This window comes from Trichechus manatus, unplaced genomic scaffold (genome assembly GCF_000243295.1).
Source record: "Trichechus manatus latirostris isolate Lorelei unplaced genomic scaffold, TriManLat1.0 scaffold00062, whole genome shotgun sequence".
In the NCBI taxonomy this organism is placed as follows: Eukaryota; Metazoa; Chordata; class Mammalia; order Sirenia; family Trichechidae; genus Trichechus; species Trichechus manatus.
Window position 1 is genome coordinate 6,898,128 of NW_004443998.1, and position 9,371 is coordinate 6,907,498.

Below are 9,371 nucleotides of genomic sequence, written 5' to 3' on the forward strand. Positions count from 1 at the left end.
GCGCATGTCAATGTTAGCTAGAAAGCCTGACAGAATAACGTCTTGTGCTATCCAGACTGTGCTCAGGGCCCTGACTGCACCTACAGAGTTTCAAAAAAGGGTTGGCATTCGAGTCTTCCCCCGCGGTAGGCTGAGGGAGTTGGCTGTTGTAATTCTATGGCATTGGCAAAATGGTTTCATTCATTGGGCCAGCTGATGGAAGTGCTATCTCTCTTAGCTTCAAAGGGGATGAGATTGGTGAGATTGTGGGGTATGCCTTGTAGCTAGGGATCTTCCTCTTTCCTCTCTGCTATGCTTGAGGAAAGGGACAGGCAGTAAGAAGGGAAACTGCTTGCCTAAAAGTGAATGTGTCCGTGTGGTTCTTGTTTTTGGACACAACCTATAGGTAAAAACCAAAAAAAAAAAAAAAAAAACAAAGAAACAAAAAAACGCAGACCCATTGCCAGTGAGTCGATTCCGACTCATAGCGATTCTGTATCGACCCTATAGTTAAAGGACCTTAAAAAACTCCTTGCCATCAAGTCGATTTCAACTCATAGGGACCCTATATGACAGAGTAGAACTTCCCCATACGGTTGCCAAGGAGCAGCTGATGGATTCGAACTGCTGACCTTTTGGTTGCAGCCGAACAATTATAACCATCGCACCATCAGGGCTCCAAAAGACTTCAGACAGACCTATAAATTTATAATTATGTTGGTTGCTGGCCATCAAGGAAACAGAAACTTGTGGGCCACTATAGATTACAGACAGGCTGAGCAACTGTTTCATGGCAGACTTTAGGAGCAAAAGAAAAGGCTTCTGATGCATGACTTATAATGTAGTGTTTTCCACGGCTAGGCATTCCCAGGACTTTAAAGTTTGGGGGATGTGTAGGGCTTTGACTTTAGTTCTTCATAATCTTAGTCTGGACCCCTGGTGGCGCAGTGGTTAAGAGCTATGGCACTAACCAAAAGGCTGGCAGTTCAAATCCACCAGCTGCTCCTTGGAAACCCTATGGGGCAGTTCTACTCTGTCCTATAGGGCTGCTATGAGTTGGAATTGACTCGATGGCAATAGGTACGGTTTGGGTTTTTCATATCTGAAGAAGGGGGAATGAGTCCTGGGCAAACACAACAGAGGATCACTGTGGATGTTTGGTTTCCTGCAATGCAGTTTTGGATTAAAACGCCTTTAGAAGTAACACTCTTCTCTTTTGTGTGCTTAAACTTTTCAAAACCCTTTCCCATATAGGATCTAATTTTAACCTCACTGTTAGCACTCTATCTGAAGAGGCCGCGGAGAGTACTGGTTAAGAACACAGATGCTGCACCTACTCTTCAAAGCTTGTCAAGATATATGACCTTTGGTTAATTATTTAACTAACCTGTGCCACAAACCTTTCGTTAACTATTAGCTAGTCTGTAAAATGAGGATAATAATAGCAACTTCCTCAAACTTTGTCATGAGGGCTACGTAAGTGAATATACATAAAACACGTAATGGTGCCTGGCTCATACTAAACCATCAATAAGTGTTAGCTATTATGAGGAAATTGGAGCTTAGTTGAGTTAAGTGACTTACAGAGGCTTACTTCCTCCAAAATCCCAAGGTCACAGGACTAGTAAGTGTCGGAGTCGGGACTTGAGGGTTAGTTTGATTATGCTAACTTCAGTATCATGTTCAATAGTAAAGCACTGTATGAACATCTACTCTCTGAAGATTTTGAAAATACATCTAACTATACACACATACAGGGAGAGGTCCACTGCATTTGTACAAAATTATAATGCACTTCATTATGTTGTAATAAGGTATGAATACTTCAGCCTGTGCCCATGAGCTTCTTGGGGACAAAGAATCTCTCATTCTTTTTTTTTTGGTCAATGGTATCAGGTACCGGAAGTGCCTGCCCATATGTATACATGTTTGTGGAATGAAAGAATGGAAGAACAATCGAATGAATGAATGAACTAATATGTATGATTAACTATGAAAGAAACACTCTCACTCTTATAAATTAAAGCAAAGAATTTGGAGAGGTTGTCAAGATAATAAACTCCAAACCATGTCACCATGGAGCCCTCGTGGTGCAGTGGTTAAGAGCTCTGCAGCTAACCAAAAGGTTGGCAATTCAGATCCACCAGCAGCTCTTTGGAAACTCTATGGGGCAGTTCTACTCTGTCCTATAGGGTCACTGTGAGGCGGAATCGACTCCACGGCAACGGGTTTGGTTTTTTATTTTCATGTCACCAAGGTACAGCAGAAAAGCGCTTGATGCCAGAAGTGTCTACCATCAACACACCCTCAAACAGTGTTCTAAGACAACTTATTCTTGGAAAATGATAACCGAAGAGGCTAAAATGATCAGATGTCTTAGAACGATGGAACTCAGTGTTTTCTCAGCACATTGCCGCCCCTCTAACACCCACAGTTTTAAAGAGCAGACAGTCTTCCTTTTCTCTGTCATGATTTTAATTTTTATCTGTAATCTTCAGTGGGGGATTGAAAAGCTGTAAAAGCTAGAGCTTTAACCGTCATCTAACATTTGTGTCTAGTTTTTCTGAGGTTTGAATCATTCAGATTTCTATCTGCTGACAAGAAAGGCTTTTATGACCCAGCATTCCACCCTCTCACCTCCCTACCCCTCACCCACCCCCCATTTTATGACTGGCTACTTAGCAGGCTAACCACTAACAGTATATAAAGGTTTCAGCTCCCTGCAAACGAGCAACCTGAAAATGAAAGACTGCATGCCTGCTAGAGAATTCCGAAGCCACCCATCCCCTTAATTCAACTTTTGTAGAGATTATACTCTTCCTAAACCTCATTTCAACATCAAAGAGATAATATGGAGCCCTCAACATCTCCTAATTTTTAGGTTTTCAAATTGATTTTATTAGTTCTCCCTATAAAACCATGATAAACGAATTTCTGCGGCAGTCTGCCTCGGGGATGCATCCTAAGTCCCCTGCTTCACCCCTCCTGTCCAGCTCTTCTGGAGCTAAACTTCTGCTGCTGCTTTCACACTCAACGCTTGAGAAACAGTCAGACTTAAGTTATTGTCAAGACCTTCATTTTTGCTCCCATTTTTGAATCTCTTAGTCTATGAAATAAGTTTGCAAGATTCATGGTAATTAGCGTGTGCGTGCGCTTTTTAATGCTAACTTCAAAAACCAAAAAGACCAAACCCTTTGTGGTCGGGTCCATTCCAACTCGTAGCGAGTGACCCTATAGGACAGAGTAGAACTGCCCCATAGGGTTTCCAAGGAGCGACTGGTGGATTTGAACTGCCAACCTTTTGGTCAGCAGCCCAATGCTTAACCTCTGCACCACCAGGGCTCCAAACTTCAAAAAGTTGCGTCAAAATATGTAGCCAACAGTCTAGAGTAGCAGCTATTTATATGATAATTCTATCTGCTTTTGCCATTGCTAATTATCATTTAGGAGGCTGCATGAATTAGTCTGATGTCAAGAACCCAGAATAAGGAGTTGGGAGATGTAAATTTAATTTCTGGTTTTATTGTTGACTCATGTCTTGGCTTAAGGCAATACCACCAAAACAAAAAACAAACCCACTGTTGTCGAGTCGATTCCAACTCACAGCAACGCTATAGGACAGAGTAAAACTGCCCTGTAGGCTTTCCAAGGCTGTAACCTTTATGGAAGCAGACTGCCACATCTTTCTCCCACGGAGGAAGCACTTAACCACTCTGCCACCAGGGCTCCTTTAAGGCAATAAGGCCACCCATATTTATAAGAAGCGTGAATATTTAGAGTGTAATTTTGGAGGATACTAGTATTATTTTTGGTGCCATGGTGGCGCAGTGGTCAAGAGCTCGGGTGCTAACCAAAGGGTCAGCAGTTCGAATCCACCTGCCGCACCTTGGAAACCCAATGGGGCAGTTCTACTCTGTCCAATAGGGTCACTATGAGTTGGAACCAACTCAATGGGTTGACAGTATTATTTTCACACAAGTGCCACAGTTCCTGGTGTTCTATTATTGGAGCTTAAATTATTTATGTTAAGCCTTTCTTTTTTAAAAAGCCAGTAAAGTAATGCAGTAAGACCCTACTAACATGCTATGACTCAGTATGCAATATACTGTCTTCCTGGGCTCTTAGCCAGTGGACAATGATGTGTATGTATATGTGTGTACGAGGGGGTGACGGTTAGGGGCAAGGCCAGAGTGCAAACAGTAGAAGGGTGGTTTTGGGACACTGAGGACAAATTGTCCTTCTTCAGTTTCTTAAACTATGACAGGAGGAAAAGCCTTGGATCTATGATGCTATTTGAAGATATGCCAGCTAATGATTGAGAATGTTCTTAGAAAAGAGTGCTAGACAAATACAAAGTATCAGTCATCTGACTGAGAGCATCAGACACTCCCAGTGATAAGCTATTCTTGACCTTTAATACCTGATAGAGGAAGAGCTGTCAGGAAGCGGGAGAGCACGCGCGCACGCACGTACTTTTGTTACGTAAGACCTTTCATACTGAGCCATCTAAGCTACCAAGCAACCATGGCAGTTAACGTAACACTTTTTTTTTTTTTTTTAACCAGAAGTCATTTCTCTTCCTTAGGTTTTATGCTTTGGATAAAATGCTATTTTACTTTTCAGTTCCTCCAATCTGACTTGTAGAAGGCAATGACAGGTTGCAATTTTAGATCCGCTTAGCTTTCTTTCCTCTGAAGAATCCTATTCGACAGACTCCCCTCCGCGCCTTTTTCTCGTCATTAAAAGCACATTCAGTTTGGTCTGAGCGAAAAGTAGATTAATTGTATAATTTTAGCAACACAACAGCAGTGTTCTGAGAAGTAAAGGAGAGAATTTCAAAAATGGATCCGTCTTTATCAGGAAGAAATAGACCAAAGAACGCATCTGAGCTGAAACGTAATAGTCACCTCTCGATATTGCATTACTGGAATTTTGCATTTTATGATTTTGTTGGAGTTTGAAATATAGAGAGAGATTGCGCAAATCTTTTGGTCAGGATCTGAGAAGTCTTGCTGGAATTTTCTTTTGCCTTATTTGTTAAGGAAGCTACAAGAGGGGGGGATATGTGTAATTTTGAAAAGTTGCCATTTGTTACGAAGTCTTTAATTTGGAACTGTTAAATATTTAAACACTTCACATAGCTGCGGTGTGTTCCTCTCCAGCAGATAGTATAGAAAACATTTCTCATAGGAAAGACTTTTTTTCCATTTCAAAAGGAAATTAAAAAAGTATATATTTGAGATGAATTAACTGATTACAACAGGTACATATATTTTTTACTGTTTCCTCCAAAATGCTTAAATGGAGTTTATCCAGCACTTCAGCGGCTTAGGAAGAGGCATGTGTTACTCCTGGTGAAAAAAAACCCGACAAACTATTAAGACATTTAGAGGTTAAGCAGCTTGCCAAGTTCACTCAGTCAAGCAATGGGATTGAGACCAAAACTAGAGGTTTCCAGCCTTCCAGATGGCAGCAGAGCTGGCATGTGACCTAGACATCAGGTGTTTCTAAATGAAAGGATGGTAGAGACAGGCCTTCAGGAGTAAGGGCCCTGCCTTCTTTCTGCAGGGTCTTCCTGCAGGGAAGCTGAAACTTGTAGGCCTTGTCTAGGAAGACGTACAGGCAGATTTCTGAATTAAACAAGACTATTGCTGTTGTTGGAGCCCTGGTGACACAGTGGTTAAGAGCTCAGCTGCTAACCAAAATGTCGGCAGTTCGAATCCACCAGGAGCTCCTCGGAAACCCTATGGGGCAGCTCTACTCCATCCTCTAGGGTCGGTTTCAGTTGGAATTGACTCGATGGCAATGCGTTTGGTTTTATTGTTGTTAGCTGCTGTCCAGTCAGTTGAGACTCATGGCAACCACACGTGTGCAGAATAGAACTGCTCCACAGGGTTTTCAAAGCTGTGACCTTTCAGAAGCAGATATCAAGGCCTGTCTTCCGAGGCACCTCTGGGTGTATGTGAACCCAACAAACAGAAATTTATTTTCTCACTGTTTAGGAGGATAGAAGTCTGAATTCAGGGTGCCAGCTCTAGGGGAAGTCTTTCCTCTCTGTTAGCTCTGGGGGAAAGTCCTTATCTCCTTTCAACATCCGTGGGCCTGGTGTTCCTTGGAAATCTCCATGTGTCTTGGCATCAATCTTCCCCTGAGTCTAGGAGGTTCTCAGCACAGGTACCCTGGGTCCAAAGGATGCGTTCCACTCCTGGCTCTTCTTTCTTGGTGGTAGTGAGGTCCCTCTTCTCTCTGCTTGCTTCTCTCTCCTTTTATCTCTTGTAAGGTAAAAGGTGTGACTCAAGCAAGGGTGTGACTTGAGTAAGGGTGTGACTCTTACATCTTGTAAGGTGGTGACACCCCAAAGTGATCCTGCCTCACTAATATATAGAGGTTAGACTTTACAACACACAACCACACAACACCGAGAATCGTGGCCTAGACAAGTTGACACTTACTTTTGGGGGACACAATTCACTCCATGACAAACTGCCAACCTTTTGGCCAGTAGTCGAGCGCTTAACCATTTGTCCTGGGATTTACATCGTGACTAGGTGTTGCCCACAGCAGCTTATATGCCTCTGTGTGTGCTGTCTTCAAAGCTTCAGTGGTCAGGTGACACGTGGAGAAACCCGAGACCCTTCTGCTGCTCTTCTTTTTCCTTGAGGACAGAATAGTAGCTCACGTGAACAGCTCACCAACTGCCTTTCCTTTGAAGATAATGGTACTCTGTGAGGCAGTAAACAGGAGGCATTGGTGATTCAGTGGTAGAATTCTTGCTTTCCATGTGGGAGTCCTGGGTTTGATTGCTGGCCAACGTACCTCATGTGCAGCCACCACTGTCTGCCAGTGGAAGCCTGCATGTTACTATGATGCTGAATAGGTTTTAGCAGAGCTTCCAGACCAAGATGGATGGGGAAGAAAGGCCTGGTGATCTACTTAAGAAAATCAGCCAGTGAAAACCCGATGGATCACAATGGTCCAAACTGCAGCCAATCACGGGGATGGCACAGGTCTGGGTAGCGTTTCTTTCCATTGTACACGAGCTGCCATGCGTTGGGGCCAGTCGATGGCAGTTGACAACAACAACGTGATGCAGTAGAGTTTATCATCAAACCAAACTCGCTGCCGTCAAGTCGATTCCAACTCACAGCAACCCTATTGGACAGAATAGAATTGCCTCGTAGGGTTCCCAGGGCTGTCATCTTTACCGGAGCAGACTGCCACATCTTTCTCCCATGGAGTGGCTGATGGGTTCCAACTGCTGACCTTTCGGTTAGCAGCCAAGTGTTTAACCACTGTGCCACGAGGACTCTTTTGAGTTTATCACAAATGGACATAAAGAGTCAATTCCCTCTGGGCAGCTTTGGAGAGGTGGGGGCGTTTTGCAGGGGTGGTGAAGCAATGGGCTCCATTTCACAACACGCTGATCCTCTCTGCAAGCCAGGTGAGTGCTCTCTCTACAGGTGTCATCAGTGAGTTAGCGGCAGTCACTATCTCTCAGTAGCTCCAGGTAATCAACCATGTGGAGCAAGAGGTTGTTCAACAAGAGAAAGCAAATGGAGGAGGATGCAGAGGGAAGTCACATCCTAAAAGGGACAAATGATTGAATTCCTGTGTAGATTATCCCATTTTCCCAGCTTAGAAACTGCGTATCTAAAGAGAGAGTGAAGCACTGATTAGAGTCGCCAGTGATTACAGAGGTCATTTATGAGGTAGGCGGTATCTCTCTGGGGTTTACTGGGAAATACAATCTGCTTATGTAACTTTCATTCAACGGCTACCTGTAACCCACATTACAAGTACACTGTGCCATAAGAGGAAGTCAACTGGAGAAAATGTAAAGGCTTTCCACATGGCTTATGGGGTTCTTCTCCCTCTCCTCACTACGTATTTCTCTAATCACCTCTTGGCCCACACTCACACTCCCTCCTCGCGCCCCCCTCCACCGCATGCACCCTCACACACACTCTCCATTCCACATCTCTCCCTTCCTGGGGCTATCTTCCCTAACCCCTCCTCTCTTCCCAAAAATACCAACCAGTTTATCTCTCAAGATTCAGTTCAAGCATCACCTATAAAGCCTAAGCTGACTATCCACCTCCCAATAAAATTGACCATTTTACCTTTACACCCCTATATAACCAAAACCAAACCCATTGCCATCAAGTCCATTAGGATTCATAGCGACAAGATAGCACAGAGTAGAATTGCCCCATAAGGTTTCCAAGGCTGTAAATCTTTATGGAAGCAGATTGCCACATCTTTCTCCCGCAGAGTGGCTGGTGGGTTTAAACCTAGACCTTTCAGTTAGCAGCCAAGCTCTTTAACCACTGGGCTACCAGGACTCCAAACCAAAACCAAACCCATTGCCCTCGAGTGGATTCCAACTCATAGCGACCCTATAGGACAGAGTAGAACTGCCCCATAGGGTTTCCAAGGAGCGCCTGGTGGATTCGAAGTGACGACCTTTTGGTTAGCAGCAGAACACCACCAGGGCTCCAAAAACAAAAACCCAGGGCTGACGAGTCAATTCCGACTCATAGGCTCCAGACACCCCTGTATAGCCCACTTGATTGCACCTATTTGTTTATAAGTCTGTCTTCCCTGGCTTAACTGTGAGCACCCTGGGGTGGGACCTGTGTCACATCTTTCAGTCTCATGAAATTAACATAGTGCCCCAGCCCTGAAATACGCATGTTGGATGAATAACAATCAATGTTCTCTGCTGTGTTCTACCTGTCCGCCTGGACAGAACCACACACTTTTGCAGTTTTCTAGGCAGTGAGGAATTTGGGAGAATGGAATGCAAGTACTCTGGAAACTCAAAATCCAGATTGGTAGCACCGGGGGAATCTTTTAAATACTACTACTGGCATCTGCTCATCCCCTCACCTCTGTCCCGCCCCACCGAGATCCTGATTCAACTGGTCTAGGGTAGGGCTTGGCTTTATGGTTATTTTTAAAGGTTGGTAGGCTATTCAAATGTGCAGCCTGGTTTGAGAACCACTGTCTTCAATGAATTTTTTCAGGCCCAGGGCTTACATATCCTCTGCACACTGACAGACCAACTTCATAGACTCGCGTACATAAATGCCTAGTCAGTGACGTCTAATGGGCATCTTCAGGTTAATATATCCAAAAGCAAACCCACCTCATGCACAAAAGTAAATGACAACTCCATCCTACCCATTGCTCAGACCAAAATCCTTGGGGTCAATTGTAGCTGAGGAGGTGGAAGAGCAAACTGAAGGGTAAAGGAGAAAGCCAGGTAAGGTGGGTGAGAAGTGAGTAGGAAGTAGAGACGGGAAGACTTTGGCTGGAAAAGGAGAAGAAGCATAGGGAGCTAGCCATAGGAGAGATAAAATTAAGGGAGTTACTTTTAGTTTGTTTTATAA